Source organism: Bacillus rossius, chromosome 5 (assembly GCF_032445375.1).
Source record: "Bacillus rossius redtenbacheri isolate Brsri chromosome 5, Brsri_v3, whole genome shotgun sequence".
In the NCBI taxonomy this organism is placed as follows: domain Eukaryota; kingdom Metazoa; phylum Arthropoda; class Insecta; order Phasmatodea; family Bacillidae; genus Bacillus; species Bacillus rossius.
In genome coordinates this window covers 13216740-13235980 of record NC_086333.1, presented here as the reverse complement: position 1 = coordinate 13235980, position 19241 = coordinate 13216740, and the positions used below count along the sequence as shown (strand labels likewise).

The 19241-nt window shown below is 33.6% G+C and overlaps 1 protein-coding gene across 3 annotated transcripts in view; it reads left to right on the top strand.

Moving 5' to 3' along the window:
• Positions 1-19241, top strand: part of LOC134531598 (5'-3' exoribonuclease 1) — a 373786-nt gene that overhangs the window by 2288 nt on the left and 352257 nt on the right. The gene's annotated exons all lie outside the window — the stretch shown is intronic.

Here is a 19241-nt window from a genome sequence, read left to right as displayed (position 1 = left end):
ACAATAGTTTTCTGCAAAGTCCATGAAAACTAGTACTTCATTTAGATGTTTTCCTTTGTTTCACATAGTTTGACTGCTGTTTAGAGACGAATGAATGAGTTTGGTATTAAATCCGCCAGTTTCTTCAAAAGAAGATCAATAAACTCACTTAAAGGTAGGACAAACGTTTGTAAATGGCTGCAATCAGTGGTTACCCATTGAGATAACTGAATTTCATCCTCATCATCAAAGTCAGTAAAAATGTTTATGTGTTCTTGTACTTTTTCAGAATTTGGACACTCAGGCATACCTATTCTTAACATTAAATCACAGTTTTCACTATTACATACCAGTAAATTGATAAGGTCCTTTAACTTTGATTTGTCTAAATTCATAGCATTTAAAACAAGTATTGGATTCTGGTGTAATAAGCAAACACAAGATAATGTGAACCTGGTTGACCTACTGTGACTCACCATTTCGGCCACAGCTCATAGAATTAAGAAAATCCTACTTAATCACAAGGAAATTTTTTTCTGTATGCTGTGTGTAGTTCCTTAAGATTGCAAAGGATTAGGTATTTTTGTTCATAAACATTTTTGTGTACACTAACCTTATCTTTGGCGCCTGGCATTAGTCCGCTGTTTTCATATGCTTGATAACAATTGGTAACTTTTTCAACAACTTCAGCAGAAATTTTTCGACCTTGCAAAGGCTCAGGATATGAAAGAATTCCTTTTTCTTTGACCAAATAACGTGATTTTCTTCTTATGTACTCAGAAACATTGAATTCTGTTGAAATTTTCTATCATGACACAGGAATTAGGTGCAACCCATTAAAGGTTTAACTTGTCCCTTATGGATGTTACATATTTCAAATTTTCTTCCTTCTAAATGATTAGGAAAATTTTAAGTCTCTTGCATTTCTCTTTCATAAGTGACTCGTCAGGTAAGTCTTCATCAGTACTTCCTTCAGACTGCAATTCATCTTCTGGTAGCTTCAAAACTGCTGATACTTTTGATTTCACTTTATTTTGGACTCGACTATCTTTCTTTTAACATACACTTATTTAAACACTTTGAAAGACCTCTCTGTCGTAGGTGTAAGCCTGTGAGGGTCTGGACCTTCCTCTTCATTAGAATTATTCGGTAAAATTTCAAACTCTTGTTCTTGAAATAATTTTGTCCTACAGTTGGAACACAGCTTTTGTCCAGGAACTAACAAAACATCAGGTTTCCTTATTGCATCTTTGGCCATTTGAAGAGATATAGGTCTTATGACAAATTTTTAGACCTTTCGTGATTCTCTGCTGCGTCACAACATTTTTTAAAAGCTTCTCGTTAATATTTAATGAGAGATGCTTAGTGGTGTGAACATATACTTTAATTTGAAGGCAGTGTTAATCCATCTATCCTCCAAAGCAGAATTTTACATATATCTTCTTGTCTGTGTATGAAACAGAATTAATAAAATAATCCTACACTACACTTTTCATATAAACTGGTAGCCATTGTAGTAGATTTAAAAAAAAATTGTCGGTTTTAGCCACTTTAGTCGGAAAATACAAAGCAAATAACTTATCAAAAATAAATAAATAAAACCAGCTACATGTCTACACTCAAACATCAACAGTAATAGATTAAACAATCCCAGACAACTTGTTGAAGTGCACAGAAAAATAGCAACTCCTAAGACTCCCACACACTGGACAACCTGTGACTGACTAATATCTTCTATAAGATCATCCTGCAGTAAACATTTAGATGATGCAATATATTACATCATCTAATTTATACAAGAAGATGCAATACTATGCAAACTGATTGTGACTAAACATTAATTGAACCATAACTTGTTTTTAAACATTTTCTTCAATTTTTTTCCATCATATACGGGCCAGTAGTATATATTAAATGTGCATTATAAAATGGCCTAATCATTATTTCAAAAATTTTTCAATTAAAATTTTACCACTTATTTGCTTTTACATGTACAAATTATTTTGTAAACTTAAAACTGATATGTAATCATCTTAACTACTTCTTTCACAAAGAACTACTTCTTTCACAAAGAACTTGCTTTTATAAAGATGGAAGGTATGTAAATATCCACAAATTTTATTTCACTATTTCATAGCAAATTTTGTGCTCTTTTCAATGGTACTAAGCCAGAGAGTAAAGATTAATAGAAAAAAAATATAATAGGATTTACTGAACTGATGTTCACAATAATTTTTGGTAATGAATTTTTTCCACTTATAACATAAATGGCACGTACTTCTGGGCATTTAATAACATTTTACTAGTAATATTTGAAATCTATGTAAAATTCTGAATAAGTATGGTGAATTTCACGATTCTAAATTGATAACTGTTATTACAAATGTAATTTGAAACAAGATGTGTCATTCAAATTGGGTTGCGGATTAAAAAAAATTACTCCAAACAGAGGGAAACTTTGAAGGGCTTTAGAAACTAGAGCCACAATTCCAAAAATGAAAAATATGGGTTCTTATATTTGTCTGAAGATACCATGTACTAAATTTTCTCTAAATCTGAGATGGTGGGGTGGTCACCCCCGGATTATCTGACATGGAAAGGCCCCTCGAGTGATTCAGAAATCGGTTATCACAATTGGGTGGTAGGTAAAATTCTTACATTACGGCTTTTCCGTAAATAAAAAAATAAAATTGTAAAAATACCTTTTTCTTACACTAACAATGTTCCTCTATTTAACCTGAAAACAGCATGTTTCTAAATTCTTATTTGTTTGTGAGAAATTAATGTTCATAGCTATTGTTAAAATACCTGTGCATTGATGCGGCTGTCGAAATTTTTTGCTTTCTGTGTGGGTTTTTGTGTGTATTTTGGAGAAATTTAGTCAAATCATGAAAATGGTTGATTGGGTTTACTAATTTAGATGTAGTTATCCTGACCCAACTAACCATTTACACGACTTCACAGAATTTTTAATGCAGCTAACCTAACCTAATCAACCATGCACACTATTTTTAAGTATTTTAAATGTAGCTCGACAATTATGTAATTTCACCCTCACTGAAAACTGTGAAAGATTATATGGACATCTTTCATTCACATTTTTATCCTTTGTGTGCTATTGAAGTTGCTCATGCAAACGGTGAACTTTGGATCTATTCAGTCCTCAGAATCGACTGGTGTGAATTGTTTACTCCGCTACAAAGTAATTACTAAGCAACCATTATAAAGTGTTTGCAGTATTTTTATTGTAGCTGTACTAACCTAACCAACTAAGCACAATTTTTTAAAGTAGTTTTAATTTATCTAACCTAATTGACCATTCTCACGATTTGACTAAATTTCTCTAAAACATAAATACACGAATAAGCAGAAAATGGAGGTGGCCGCATCAATGCACAGGTATTTTAATGTAAGCTATAAACTGTTATTTCTCACAAACGAGTATGAATTTAGAAATGGTGTTTTCAGATGAAATAAAGAAATGTTGCTAATGTTTGAAAAAATTAGTTTCAAAATTTTATTATTTTATTTATGGAAAAACCTGTGACAAGAATGTTATCTAAGTTTTAGTGAGGGTCGGTTAGCTAATAAGAAGAACAAAAATTATATATATATATATATATATATATATATATATATATATATATATATATATATATATATATATATATATATATATATATATATATATATACATAGCAATGTGGTAGAGATTTTGATGAAGTCTTCAACACAGTAGTGCTGAAATTACGACCCGTACGTTTTTATTATATAAGCATGAGATTGGGCATTTTGGATGGGGAATATTCTCATGCTTGTTTTGCACAAGATATTGTTGAAATTAAATCAGAGCATGACATATATTTTTGGTATCCTGTTTTGTACTAGAAAAGGTAGGGCTGAAGTATACTTTATGATACCTGAGAAGTTTAAATCGTAGTAAAAATAATAAACAAAGTATACAAATGAGGTAGGATTGGCAAAATATACTATACTGGGTGGGACAGTGGTAAAGAATATGACACCTTAAATATTGTAGGTTCAGTATCATGTTATGTTTTAGAATAGGTAGGGCTATAGTATACTATACGATACCTATAAATCTCAAATTTTAAAATAAACAGTTAAATTATAAAATATACTACACCGGGCAGGATTGTAGTTTACAATACAATACTGTGGGCAATATATCTTCAGCATCGTGTTCTATACTTAAATAGGTAGGGGTGTTGTATAAAGTAGAACACCCAAATATTAGTTTAATAAAGAAATGTATTTTGTACAAAACGAGCATGTAAATGCTCCCTGCCCAAAACTCACATAATCCTGCATTTGTCCCATAAGAATGTAGGGTTGGTAATGGCGTTAGTGTCACCATTTTTGTGACATCATCAATATTGGTATGGTATCAGGATCCAAACTACTCCCTGGAAACCAGGGAAAACCTGGAAAAGTCAGGGGAAAATCAAGAAATTTCTCAAGTAGTAAGGGAATATTTTAAATGGCTAGGCTATTTTTAATGACAAGATTAATGAAAAGTTAAAGTTATAGCAGAGACTTATTTTTACTGATTCCCTTCTTGCCCTTGTTACAAAAATTTTTCCTCCTATTCATTTTTGCTCATAAGGAACTGTATCAGCACTTTGACCACACATATTTGCTTCAATGCTATTGACATTGGTGTGGTAAAATAATCTATAGTTGCCTGCTGCAATAGTGAAATGTTGTTGATGTATGAGTCATGATTTATAATTTTAATTTTTAATAGTTATTGGTTACTAAATAATATCAGTGGTCAGGACTATTTTTTTTCCAAGCCTGCAAAAGTTAAGAAATGTTTCAGCACAGGTTTGCTAGCCATCCTGAAAATGCATTTAAATACTCCCTAACTTGTCTGGTGGCTCCCCTGTAATAACAATTTTAAAATACATGTTAATAATGGGAGCGTTCAAGTATTACGTAACGCAATTTTTTGATATTTTTGACCCCCCCTCCCCCCTATGTAACGTGCCGTAACGTTTTTCTGTACCCCCCTGCCCCCTAGTAAAATGTTACGTACCCCCAATTGACCATTTTTACCTAAAAGTCACAATTATGTGGCGTAACGTACCGGAATAAGTCACTAAAATATCTTTGTTATTGTTTTAATCGCGTTATTTACTAACATTTGAAATGTCTTCTTTTTAAAATCAAGAGCTTTCTAATGTTTTTTTTGTCCTAGTAAATTTTTACTACTCAATCATACATTTAGCAATCATACATTTAATTACGTCGTTTTCCTGACTTGGCTCTGTCCTTACACACTTTTTGCTTTATCCGCCATTGTTCTTCTCATGCATTCTCCTATTTTAGCGTTTTACTAATAAAGCTATTAAAATTAAATAACAAATTTTATTTCCAATAAATTATTTTTACCTTTGGCAATGCAATTACAAACATAAAACTAACTGCAATAAAATATATTTGTCAAAATATAATTGTATTTAAGAATACGATCGAACAAAAACGAAAAACATTTAAAATAAAATTAGCCATAATTAAAATAAGTAGATTGTAAAAAAAACAATTAAATTGGAGTTTTACTGCTCCTCTGTCCATGAGTTTGCCAGCCACTCAGATTCTTTCATTACTGGCATCCGGAGAGCAGACGAAGAGGGTTCCTGAATTGTTAACCCGCTTGCATCAACTTCGTCTTCGTTGAGCCAATCGGCATCCTCAGGCGATGTTTCATAGCGACGCACAATGCAAAGAAGCTCATTTGCCCTTCTTGCAGCAAGTCGCTGTGGCCGTACTCGACTTTCACGAAGGTCTTGGGCAGTCTTGCCATGCATGTAACGATTGTGCATTTGCACACTCTTGTGGGATGTAAAAAAAAAACCACAGGTTGAACATACTCGGTTCTTTAGTTCGAATTGTACTGATGGGCAAAAGAAATCGTAAGGCATCTGCTTAAACCCTTCTAGAGGAGGCGACAGATCAACAGACAACCTCACAAGAAGTGGCGAAAACTTGCATGATCCTCTGTCTATCTGACTAGGTACCACGAACTTGTTTGCGGTTTGAAGGATTAGGCAGGGTGGCGGCAGGAAAGTTTCTGGAAAGACATATTTTAATGCACTCCTCAAGCTGGAACAGCAGGATTCATCCGCGCATTTAATAACTTGCAAGATATATTGCGATTCACGGACGTGAGCGCTATACCACACCATATTAGGTTCTGCTGTATCCTGCAAGCTATCTTCAGGGTTTCTATATTCCGCCGAAACATCGTAGTTGTCAGTTTTCATACAGTCGGTCGAGTGCTTGGAGCACATAAACGAAAAGGGTTGCCATCTTGGGAGAACAAAATACGAACAATTCAATTGGGAATCCTCCGTAAAAAATAAACGAAAAGGGTTGCCAACTTGGCAGATTTTAATTCACTAGTTTTTTTATTAACCTTTCAGACCAATCGTCTTTCGTACCACAACATTACTGTTGTGATGAGAGAAAATCTCACACATAGAAAACAGTGTATTTTTAATATCAATACCTATATCATTTCTAATATGGCGAATGGAGTCTACGTTGACAACCGAAGTATAACGAAGCCATCCGAATAGCGGTATTTTTTGTTTTAACTACTTTACTGGAGTGACGAGAAAAACTATCACAGCTGTTGATATATATATATATATGTATGTATGTATGTATGTATGTATATATATATATATATATAGCACTTTACTTTTGGAGTTAAAAACAACAATATTCACTAATCCTGTAAAGCAAGCAGAAGCAATTTTGTGAAGGTAAAAAAAATTTAAGCTATCATGCCATTTGAAATTTTGAGAGAAAAAAGTTTTAAAAAATGTGTGAAAGAATCTGTCTCTACGCGACCGTTCTGAAGGGTTAAAAAAAATAAAACAATGTGACGTAACACGTAGGTAAAACCCCCCCCTCCCTCCCCTGTAACGCATCGTAACATTTTACAAGGACCCCCCCCCCCCCCCCCTTCCCACCAAATTCGTTACGTAATACTTGAACGCTCCCAATGGTATTTTTGTTATGATATGGAATAACGATGCTATTTAGAAAATTGTATTAGGGTCATTCCGAAATCAAGGGACAAATTGTAGTTGTTAAATTATTAAAATTAAAAATTCAAGAAAAAGGGAAATTATGGTATTTATATGATCAGCATTTATTGGTTGTCACAAAAGTACCATAGAATTAAATCAACTCTTTCTATTTAAGTAAAAAATACAAAAAAAAAATTATTGTAAGACACGGAGGTGACACAAATTGCCATGGAGGTGACAATACAAATGGATTGACAAAATTTTAAATTGGGGTAATCATATAATCATAAATAATAGTATCCTGTAGTCCTATAGTATTAAGTAAAATAACATTATTTTAAACTGTTGTTTTAAGGCACTCAGTAATAAAAAACGATGATACTAAATCAACTGAAAACAAATCAAATCATATCAAAGTAGTAAGTACACTCTGAAGACTAATCCCATCAATATTCCATATCTAACAAAGATTTTTAACACCTGACAAATCATAAAATATGTATGCATCTCTTCTACCCAGTTTTGGCTTAGACAGTATGCCTTTAATGTCTCGAAAATCAACGACAGCTATATCATCATCCACAGGAAAAATAAATGTATTATTTGTAACCAGTCTTAAAAACTTGACAGTGTATTCCTCTTTATTTGCATTTTCTACAGAAGTTAGTATGCCAATGTAGTTTCGTACACTTTTTTTCCCTTGAAATTCTACAATGACATAACTATGAAGTGTGAGACTGTCCTTAGTAGGCTCAGATGGTATTGCCTCAATATGAGTGTCACCAGCTTCTGAAGGGCATGAATATGAATCTGCATATACATATGTCGCTGTAACTATCTAATGATGGAGTAACACAGTCTAAAACTCCGTGAGCTTCATTTGTCTGCTTCTTGTTTCTGTGCCGCCGCGTTCTCTCTGTCCAATTTTTCCTTTGCTGTCTTTTACCTCTCACACTTAAGTCTGAAATTTTTTTTATTTTCCCTTCCTCCATTCTTTTGTGATACCTTTCTCTTTCTTTTCCTTTGAACTCTTCATAAAGTACTGGATTATCCCTAATTTTATTTATTCGTGCCATTTCTGCTTTTTTTTTTCTTAACCTTTGCTAAATCCTTCTAAGATAACTTTTTCTTCCATGCCATGTTTTTTTCTGAAAATAATGTAAACATTAACTAAGGAACTTTTTGTGCAGTATTTCAAAGTAATGTGTTATATTCTGGACCAAAAAATTAAAAATACATCATGTTATGTTGCTTAGCTTCAATAATCCATGATTATTTGCACATTATGTAGACTACAAACATAGACACAAACTTTGTACCTGCATAAAAAATATTGTGTCTTTAACTATGAGTTGCAACTTAACCATTTATTAAACAATTTTTAAATTTTGACACACAATAATAAAATATAAATAAACTAAAATTACAATTATTTACTTTGGTCAGCAAAATTGTATTATTTACATTACGAAAATTCAAAGTTTTATAGCAAAACAGATTTTTCTTTGTATCTATTTCATAATATTCACATGCCAGTTAGTCATGTCGCAAAGATATGGACTACTTGTTGAACCCTGTTGTAACTATACCTTGAAAGCACACAACTGATACTATTCTCCAAAATAACAATTTTCCTTCAAAGTGACTATCAACATCAGGAAATTAATTAAGAGAACAGTGATTATAACAACTATGCCTATGCCTGTGTGTACTATAGTAAAGTTTGGAAATGAATACAGATAAAGTAAAATTCAAAGCCTATTATGTCACCTCCATGAATATTGTGTAACCTCCATGCTAGACTAAGAACATGGAGGTGACAGCCATGGAGGTGACATTTTTGAAGTTTTATTTATACACAACCTAACCTAAAACTTACTCAAGCACATTGTCATGGATTTCATTTAATAACATGTTATTCAACCTAATTGTAATGCAAACTTTTTTTTTTAAGAAAAAAACAAGATTCATTAAAGCCATGGAGGTGACCACAAATAAAAATACTCCTCAATAATCAAGTGCAATCTCTTAAATAAAACAATACAAACACATATCTGCCTGTCTTTACTGAAACACTATACAAGATGGCTACTCAAGGTTTTTTTTCACATGGCTTCTGAGCATCCATACACAATCTAGTGGATTTTTAAGGAACTTCTATTTGTACCATGGAGGTGACATTGAAACAAGGAACAGTAAATGAAGTTAAAATTGCTTAGATAATAGTCTCAGTAAAATTATGATCTTTATAAAGCAGAACTTCTGGTTAATATCACATGCCATTTTATGTTATATCAGAGGTGCCCACCCCCCCCCAAACACTATGACTCACCCCCCCCCCCCCCCAACGTAATGATGCCCCCCCCCCCCCCCCCCCCCGAAATTTTTATGCCATTTTCTCAATGATTTACTCAATTATTTTATAATATTATACTTTTTTAGTATTATATTTTATCACATTTTGCATTAATTGAAACTGATTTTCTAATAATAATAATAATTTTGGTCATATCAGGTAATATTTCCATCCTGAACCGACAGATGCCAAACTGCTTTTGTTGAGGAAAGTGTGGGGTTGCCAATTTGATTTACAAGATCCCTTTCAATTATCAAAGCACCAGAAACGTATTTTCACATTAGAAGCTATAATTATGTAAATAATATATACATTTTTCTCATCTTTTAACCACCCCCCCCCCCCCCCCCCCCTGTTATTATTCTCATATTCTAGATACTTAGGGGTAGTGACAGGCCATGGAGGTGACATTTCAGCCATAAATGATTTGTTTAGTTAAAAATTTATTTTTATTTTAACTATTAAGTGAAGTATTCATCTTCATCCAGAGTCCTTTTTACTAAAACAATGAAATGCAAATTAAAATAATCAATACAAAAATAGTAAAGCATTGTTTACCTAATTTGTCCCTAGATTTCGGAATGACCCATTAACAATATTACAGTTTACTTTATGATAGTACACAGACATTGTAGCATTGCAGGACAGTGCCTTCCCCAATTTTTCTTGAAGTTTTTATGAATAATATGTTTTAACAGTAATACAGTATGTAAGTCGTTTAAATAATTTTAGGCATAACCTAACTGTGGTACATGTGATAAATCATTGAAACTTACAATGAATCTTTTCAAATAACTTTGATGATAATATTTTACCGTTTATAATTGTTTTCCAGGTTAATACTTATGTTTGCTTATGTTTTATTAATGTACTCTCTCAATTAATTACCGTTTCTAATATTTGTGTATTGTTTAAGCCTATTTGCTTTATTATGAAACAGCCATGTAACTGTAAATTTACTGAATTCTAACTAAATAATTACGTTTTTATGTGTTTTAAAATGTTTTTTTTAAGCTTTAAATATTTTGTTCATATGCGCAAATGTACTGTAACGTATTTTTCTTTTGTAATTTTGTCCGTGGGATGATGAAATCATGTGAGCCAGTTGCGTGGCAGTTAGAGTGAGAAAGAAAGGCGTGCATCGACACAGTGACGCCGAGGCGATAAAACGATAATGATGCATCAGAGCAACTAGCGTGAGAAAATATTCTGGGAGTCCCCGATTTTGATGTGAAGTTGAAAAGAGACAGATCAAGGGAAGCCCCGGGTTATGTGTGTACAGGGTTTTTTCATGTATTGTAATTTGTTCTGTGATTGGCTGGTGTTGGAGGGAGTGTTTGATACTGTGCTGTGATTGGCCGAAAGTTACGTCATGGTGCAATCCTTGATCTCTCCTGAGACCATTGTGTCGTTTTGGTTCTTTATAGAGGTGTAAAAGTAACTAAAAAAAAGCGTACCCGTATGTATTCGTTACTATAACAATTAGTACTCGTTACTATCGTATCGTTACGTTACTCGTTACTGTTGGTATTAGTCAATTTTGACGTGTATGGGAATTTGTCTTTATGTTTAATGCTCAGTTGGTGGTACTGATTTGTGTATTACCTTGGACGAAGTGATGATGCATTGAATGCAGTCTTGGTGAAAGTTACTTGTCTGATTTGTACTCCGACTTTCCCATAACAGTTACTTCTGATACCGCATAACATGCTATGTTATGTTGCGGCAACGAATTGAGTTGTATTGCGTACGCTTACATTATGACGTCGCGTAAATAATAATAAATAGAATATATACAATTAACGATATTTGATCATTAAAAGTTTTTGTTAAACCAAGAAACAATTTAATCTCATTAGAGCGGCTTTATTATATTATCTCTTTTAAGATAAAAAAAATCGTGAAAATTCGCGATAATAAAAAACAAAATCATACATATTTCTAATTTGTAAAAAATACTTTCTTACGTTGTTTCTGTTCCAATCTCAAACTTTGTCTACACACACAATACCTTTAATAAACAGTAAAAAAACTTGTTTCAAAATTATACTTTACTTAATAAACAAACATCGTTCTTTGTAACGTAAATTCATTGAATATGCGCGCGCATGCGTGAAACATACGAAAAATGCGAGTAACGAAATGCAGCCGTGTGTAACGTTTCGTTACTCGTATATAGACGGCGAACCCGTTACTCAGTACCGAATACACACGGTTTGCTACAGCTCTAGTTCTTTAGTCATCTACTAAACAGCGACTGAGGTGGTTTGTTGAGTAGGTGGCTCAAAACTTAATTATGAAGATTTAAAGAGTAAATTTCGCGGCTGTGGTCCGGGCGTCACCGGTTTATAATCAACCTTATTTTCGTTTTTTTGGACACAATTAGAATTTAGTGAGTACAGTCGTCGGTAATTGCCCAAAACAGGACTTACTAAAATTTGTCACTGTTTCCGGGGACATTGTCCTTCGGCATTGTACCGAAAGTTGAGTGCAACTGCGTGACTTAACTTCGAACTGTTTTAATATTCAATTTTCGGCCAGTCAATGTGTGATCCAAAGTAATGAAGCTTATTCGTTGTGAGTTAGGAAAATACTGTTTCAACTTGTAAATGTCGCAAGATGGCGGCAAATGTCTCGTGAATTCGTAAGGTTTAAATAAATAATCAGCGAAAAACATTTTGTATACGAGTGACATCATTGAAATTCAACAATCGCCCATAACTAATATTCTGAGTGAAACATAACCTCACTTTTTCAGCATTCGAATATGCAAGTGTAACTTGTGAGTTACCCTTCAAAGACCAAAACGTAAAATTTCTGAGCTAGTCCGGCGGTTTTGGAGTGTAACAACATCATCTCTTTGCAGAAAAACCAAAGATGCATGTACACTAACACTACCAGCTAGCTGAACACACCTAGATACAGAAATATAAATTTACATTCCTAACACCATACCTTAAATTTATATTGTTGCAAACTCATACACACAGCAATAAAAATTTTTTTTTCAGACTCAGATAATCATCACATAACATAGAAGTCACTTGGTCAGACCAATGTACTGTACACATGCCTCATATTTGGTTTTGTGTAAAGGCTTAGTGAAAGCATCAGCTATCATCTCTGAGGGTTTATGCATGATTTTGACATTTTGTGGCTCAACAAGCTCTCTAATAAAGTCAATATGCTTCAATCTTGAGTTAGCAACATGGTTTTTTGCTAGCTGATTGCTCATCTTTTGTCACAAAACATAGCAAAGTATCGATTGCTCATCTTTTGTTACAAAACATAGCAAAGTATCTGTTTATACTTTGTTGATCTATTTTATACATCAAATGTCTGAGCCACAACAATTCTTGGATGGTGAATGCCAGAACCATTCTGCTTCATATGCTGACAATGCAACAGTTTTCAGTTTTTCACTAAACCAAGATATTTATCCACCACACAATTTGAAAACATTACTTGTAACAGAGTATGTGTTAATTTTGTTTCCCCAGTCAGCATCACAAAAAAAGTCAATTTATTTTCACAATTTTTGGAAAACTCCAGTTTATAACTTAATGTAACCTTCAGATATTTTATTAATCTTTTAATAGCAAGCCAGTATCCTTTTATGACACTTATTGAACCTACTTAACATATTAGTTGCAAAATAAATGTTTGGTCTACTGATACGAAAAACTTATAGCTAGCTGCCAATGGCCTCTTGGTATGGAACACACTCTTCATAGGAATCTTGTTCACCTTCAGCATCTAAATCCAGTCCAGGATCAAGTGGGGTAACCACAGAGTTGTCCAAAATCTCACTGATGTAGCCCTCCTGTGAGATCTATATCTTACCTTCTTCATGATTCCTGGTGACAGTCATACCTAGACAATGACTGACTGAACCACTAGGTCTTTCACCTCAAAACACTTCTGGAGAGATTTTTTCTTCAGCTTGACTTGAAAGTCTCTGTTGTTTGCAAAAAATAGCAAATAATCAACGTACAGAGCAGTTATAACTGTGTTTTCACCATCCCTCAAATAGTAACTGCAGGGATCAGCTTTTTACTGGATAAAGCTGAATTCTGAAAGCACTTTATTTATCTTCTGATTCCAGTTCCTTCCTGATTGCTTTAATCCATATACAGCATCCTTTAATTTCCACACTTTACCATCTTCAGACGGGCCAATTTCTTTGGTGGGATAACATATATATCCTCGTGGAGATCCCCATATAAGTATGCTGCTGTTACATCCATATGTGATCAATTTTGAAATCTTCTTTTGCTGGGAGAGCAAATCTAATGGAAGGAAATTTGACATCAGGTGAATAAGTTTTGGTGTAGTTAGAGCCATATACCTGACTACACCCTTTCATCACAAGGCGAGCCTTAAAATTTTTTGTTCTGTCATCATAGCCAGGTTTGACATTCAGCACCCATTTTGTTTTTAGGGGTTTTACATCTTTCTGTAAGTTTACATCATCAACGACATCATTTTTTTAATTAAGAAAATTCTTTCATAATAGCAGTACCCGACATAAGTTTTTTTTTTAGATTTTGGGTCCCACTTTTGTCAACAAGGTTTTGGAACATGCATCATAGCTGTGCAACCAAAAACTCTTAGGTGAGACAAGTGTGGTTTCCTACCATGCCAGATTTGATAGGGTGTCATCCCTCCCAGGGTAGAAGAAGGGGACCTGTTGGTTAAATAGGCACTGCTGATGCCCAGATATCCGTTTTTAATCCGTCATCGAACAGCATTGTTCAAGCCTTTTCCACAAGTATTCTGTTGGCTCTTTCTGCCACAAAATTTTGCTCTGAGGTATATTAATCTGTAAGCTGATGGTGATACCTTTGGAACGAAGATAATTTTTCATCTCTCCATTCATATACTCCCAACCATTATCAGACCAGAGTGTTTTGATTGCTCTGCCAGTTTGCTTCTCAACAGTAGCTTTAAATTCTCTGAAGACTGTTGCTTTCAGACTTTTCTTTCAGAAAATATACGTCATTCAAGATTAGTCAGTAATAAAAACTAAGAAGTAACGACAGCCACCGACAGACAGGGTTTCCGTAGGACTTCAGATCTCTGTATGAATGAGATCTAGAATGTTTTCTGAATGCCTATTTCTGTGCTTGAATGGTGATTGTAAAGGCTTTACCATAATGTACAGCTCATGTGGGTCTTCAACTATGATGTACTCATCCAGACCTTCAGAACTTCTAATGAGTTTCAATATTTCTTTCTTATTTAAATGTCCTAGCCTTAGGTGCCACAGCAAACGTCTGTTTTCTATGTAATAACATTCCATCATTTATAGGGTAGTCATGCAATAATTTTCATTTCTTAAATAGGCAGTTGCAAGTAACTCACCGGTCTTAGCATCACGAGTATGACTTCCCATTTGTCGAAAGTTACTACGTGACTATGTTCAACTATCTTCTTTGGCCTCTTCCTCTAAAGTCTTTTTACCATTAAAAAGCTTTAAATCCACACGTCTGCAGTTAAGTCTGATCCATCAGCAGCTAAAATTGAATTGTTACTAGGTTTCACATCATGGAGCTTGCTGACATCCTTTGTTACATGTTCTGATGCACAAGAATCCAAAAAACACAACTCTTTTTTTTTTTTTTGGTTTAGTTAAGGACTTGAACTTGTGACTAAAAATCACCTTTTTTTCATCACAGCATTGATTGGTTGCAGGAGAATGTTTTGGTTCAAACCTTGTCTCTGAATTTGTGTTTGATTTCTGCCAACAATGTGTAGCAAAATGGTTAGATTTATTAAACTTAAAGCACTTGAGTGGCTTCTGAAATTGGCTCTTAGTATAAAATGCTGACTTCATTTTGATTTAAGTCTTCACTCTTGACTACTTGCAAGCTTCACTTTAATGGAATCCTGTGTAATGGGTGTCCCAGAATTTTCAAGATTCATGATCATTGGCTTGTAGTGGTGTGGAAAACCAGCTAACAAAAGTATATTATCCACTCATCACTCACACAGAACTTGAATGCATTTGTGATAGGGGTATTCCAAGCTTACGGGTGTGACATTCGAAAGAACCATTTAAAATAACTATCCTTAAAATATTATGTAAAAAGAAAAATTTTGTTATCATATTTTATTTAGGTACAGTATCATGAAATGTTTCTTACTCTAAAATTATACCTGGATTGACAAATTATTTAATTTCAACATCATACTTCAAAGTCTCTTACGGATGTGACAAAAATGTTACCTCACTCTACATCCTGCTAAATATAATTTAATATTTGTGTGACTTTAACGAATAAAAAAACATGTCAGTACATTAGTTGTAACATGCAAACACAAGGAAGTACTTATGCACAATTGAAAAAGTAAAATTTTATATTTTTTAATTTTTGTTTAACTTTTTCCTTTTATTACGGGTGTGACACTGTTTCTTACAGGTGTGACTTGGTAGGTACACTTTTATGTTATACATAACTGAACTATCATAAATAAAACCTAAATATTAATACTATATGCAATTTCTCTTTACAGAAAATATTGGTCTTTACCTACACACTTTATTACATTTCCTCAAAAACATCATCTGTCAATAAAAATATGATAATTTTTGTAAACTTTGGAAAAACAATGGCGTACATCAGTTGTAACAAGCTAACATAAATAAGTACTTATGGACTATTAAAAAATTGGATACAAATTTAAAATAGAATAGAAATGTCTGAAATGTCTCACACATTTTCTAGCATTATGGGCATGACAGTTTCTTACAAGTGTAACTTAGTACTTTCAACACAAAAACACCCTTAAAACACCAAGATATAAACAACATAAGTAGCTGAATCTTTCCACTATATGCTTGACATTTTTCTATATTTTCTCTTAAACATAGACTCTTCTCGAAAATACAAATTAATACCTGTCTCCAATTATTTGCATGGTTGGTTCGGGAAGGATGGTGACTACCTGATCAAAGTTAACATAAGAAACATCATTGTCATCCGTCCTAAACACTTTACCGTTTCCTTTAGCACACATTTTAAGAGCCATGACTTTGATTTCACCATCCTCTTCAACATTACCTTGACAAACACATACATAACGATATTGTATATTTTTCTTTTTTCCAGCTCCCATAAATTTCACCAACACATACTTTCTGTGTTTGAGGTTATGTATGGTAGGTGGTGACACAGTTTCAGTGTCTTGTTCAGAACTTGTTGAATCATCTGAATCAGAATATATGTACTAAACAATATCTTAATTTTCCTTTTCTTTTGGTGTCTGGGCAATCCAAAATATCATATGAATATGTACGCCCCACTAGGACACTAATCCCATTGAAAAATTTAAAATGATGTTTAGATTGCAGCTTTTGTATTGCAAGCACATTTTCCCATCTAGGTTCAAACCATTTTCTGGATTCTGAAATCAGATCACTTGATACAAAGATAATATTGATGCCTTTGACAGATTTCCATGAACATTCATAGAACTCTTGTGCAGTTATTACTGTGTTTCTCCTACTCTTTACTTGTTGGCAGACATTTCTTGTCACCACTGCTCCAACACCATCCACAGCTCCCTTCCCATGGGAAGTAGCAAAAAAATTCCATTCGCCAACCAGATCATGATCATCTTTGAGGAAACACAATCCTGATAAGGTGTACCTATTTTTAAACTGTCCAGCACATCAGTCTGAAAAAAAAAACAGATGTGCTTAACATTTGGATGATTTTCTTTTAAATCAGAGATTATGGTGTTAAATGTCCAAACCGAGTATTTGTTATGACTTAAGTCATCACTTATTTCAGCATAACACTTTTTTTCACCATCACCAAGCCAGGAGCAACATGTAAAAATGGTGATCTGATTATGGCTCCAGTGGACTCACTGAATTTCATCCTGATATGTGGCTGAGTAGTTCTCTGCAAAATCTATCTGCAGAATTACTTCATCTTTTGCTGGAGAGAGCTTCTTATCTTCAAAATACTTAGCCTGTACATTCTTAACAAATGAATGAATTTTAAATAATGCCAATTGCTTTTACACTTCATTCAATAGATCTTCAATTGATCCTTCTGTTTCCACCAGCCTTGGCCGTCCATCTACATCTGTCCACTGTTTCCATCTAACCTCTTTCGTTGAGTCAATGCCTCGCGTACTTAGTGAATTGAATATACTGTCTTCACAAGTTGTACAGCATCCTATCGTACAGTTTTCATTACCTATGTCACAACACATTTTACTTTATATATTTTTGGATGTAGCAGGAAGATCTTTAATTTTATTGCTAACTGCCTGTAGCATAAAGTTAAAGTTTGCATGGTATCTGCAAACACACAGGCACATTATGAGGAAGCTGTGATGAAGAAAAAACATGTTTTGGGCGAAGCTCGTAGAATTTTGAGATATGGATGTTTGCATCTGATTTTCAGACTTAAATAAACTAAATGCTTCTTTCACAGTCATTACCATGTGAGACTTTTGCTTTGTCACTCTCTTTCCTGTAGAAGGTTCAATAACTGAAGTGGTATCCTTCCTGCCAGCTGTTGTACGACTTACATAATCCATTATGTAAAATTATTGCACTCTTACTTTTAATTCCTCACTTACCTCATTCCAAGCCCGTTTTTTGGTGATTATCTTTCTGTGACTGAATATTTGAAACATCTTGTACATCATTTGTGATCAATAACGGTGCGAAAACTGCAGATTTTTTGGCTGGACTAACAGGCAAAGGTTTTTGAACTCTCCTTACAGTTTTGCCTCATGTCTGTACACATTTGTATGATCCTAAGGGTGAAGACAATGTTTTCTTTTGGCAACTAATCTGTTCTTTTTTCTTTTGTCTGCATCTTCTCTGTCGTTCAGCATTCTTGAGACGTTTTAATTTCAGCTTCTTCTTGTCATGTTTTAGTCATGTTTTAGCCTTCTCTCTTCTCTTCCGATCACGTTCTCGTTCTTTTTCTAAATAAACCTTCAACTTTTCTGGATCATCTCTCTGCTTTTGCCTCCATTTTCTTACATAATCTCTGGAATTCATCCTGAAAGTGAAAAATATTTCCATTATGTAGGCCTAAAATCACTGTGCCTACATTCAGCACATAGTATGTAATATACACAAAAACATGAACAGCTATGTAAGGGTGAACAAACCAGAGGTTTTTAATTATTACGGGTGTGACACATTTTTAAATTTGAAAATATTTTTTTTTATTATCTGTCAGTGAATAATTCTTTGCTTAATTACACAAGCACATGCCTAACCTCAATTTCACAAAATGTTTTTACTTTATTTCAGACTAGGACATAGCTACAAAAACTTTAGTACTTTTTTTTATTAAGGGTGTGACACTACTGCATAGTTAAAGTTTTTCACCAGTAACTAAATTATATATTTACCTGCACAAATATTTTCCATGTAATTTCAAAGCCGAGAGTTTCTGTGTAATGTCCTTCTTGAAAATAACCTATTAAAAATTGGAGGGAAACTTCAGGTTTATCAACAAAAGCCATACAACTTTACTTTAATAATGCACTTGTCAGCTGAGTCACATATTCACTAAATAAAACAAACTAATACATACAAAATATACCAAATAAGTATATTTATGTAAAATGTACATATGAGTGTTGCAATTAATACAAGTTTCAGAGAAAAATACTGAAATTAATTTTTTTTGGTTAAGGTTCACTCATGCATGGAATTACCCGATAATTCTAGCACAGTAATCATCATTGGACTTGCATTTATCTAAAGTCGTCGGTACTAACAATTTCTTACAATGAAACTTTCACATTAATCCATACACAGCAGGTTAACAAGGTACCTAACAGTTGCATGACTGTAATGTGCTGAC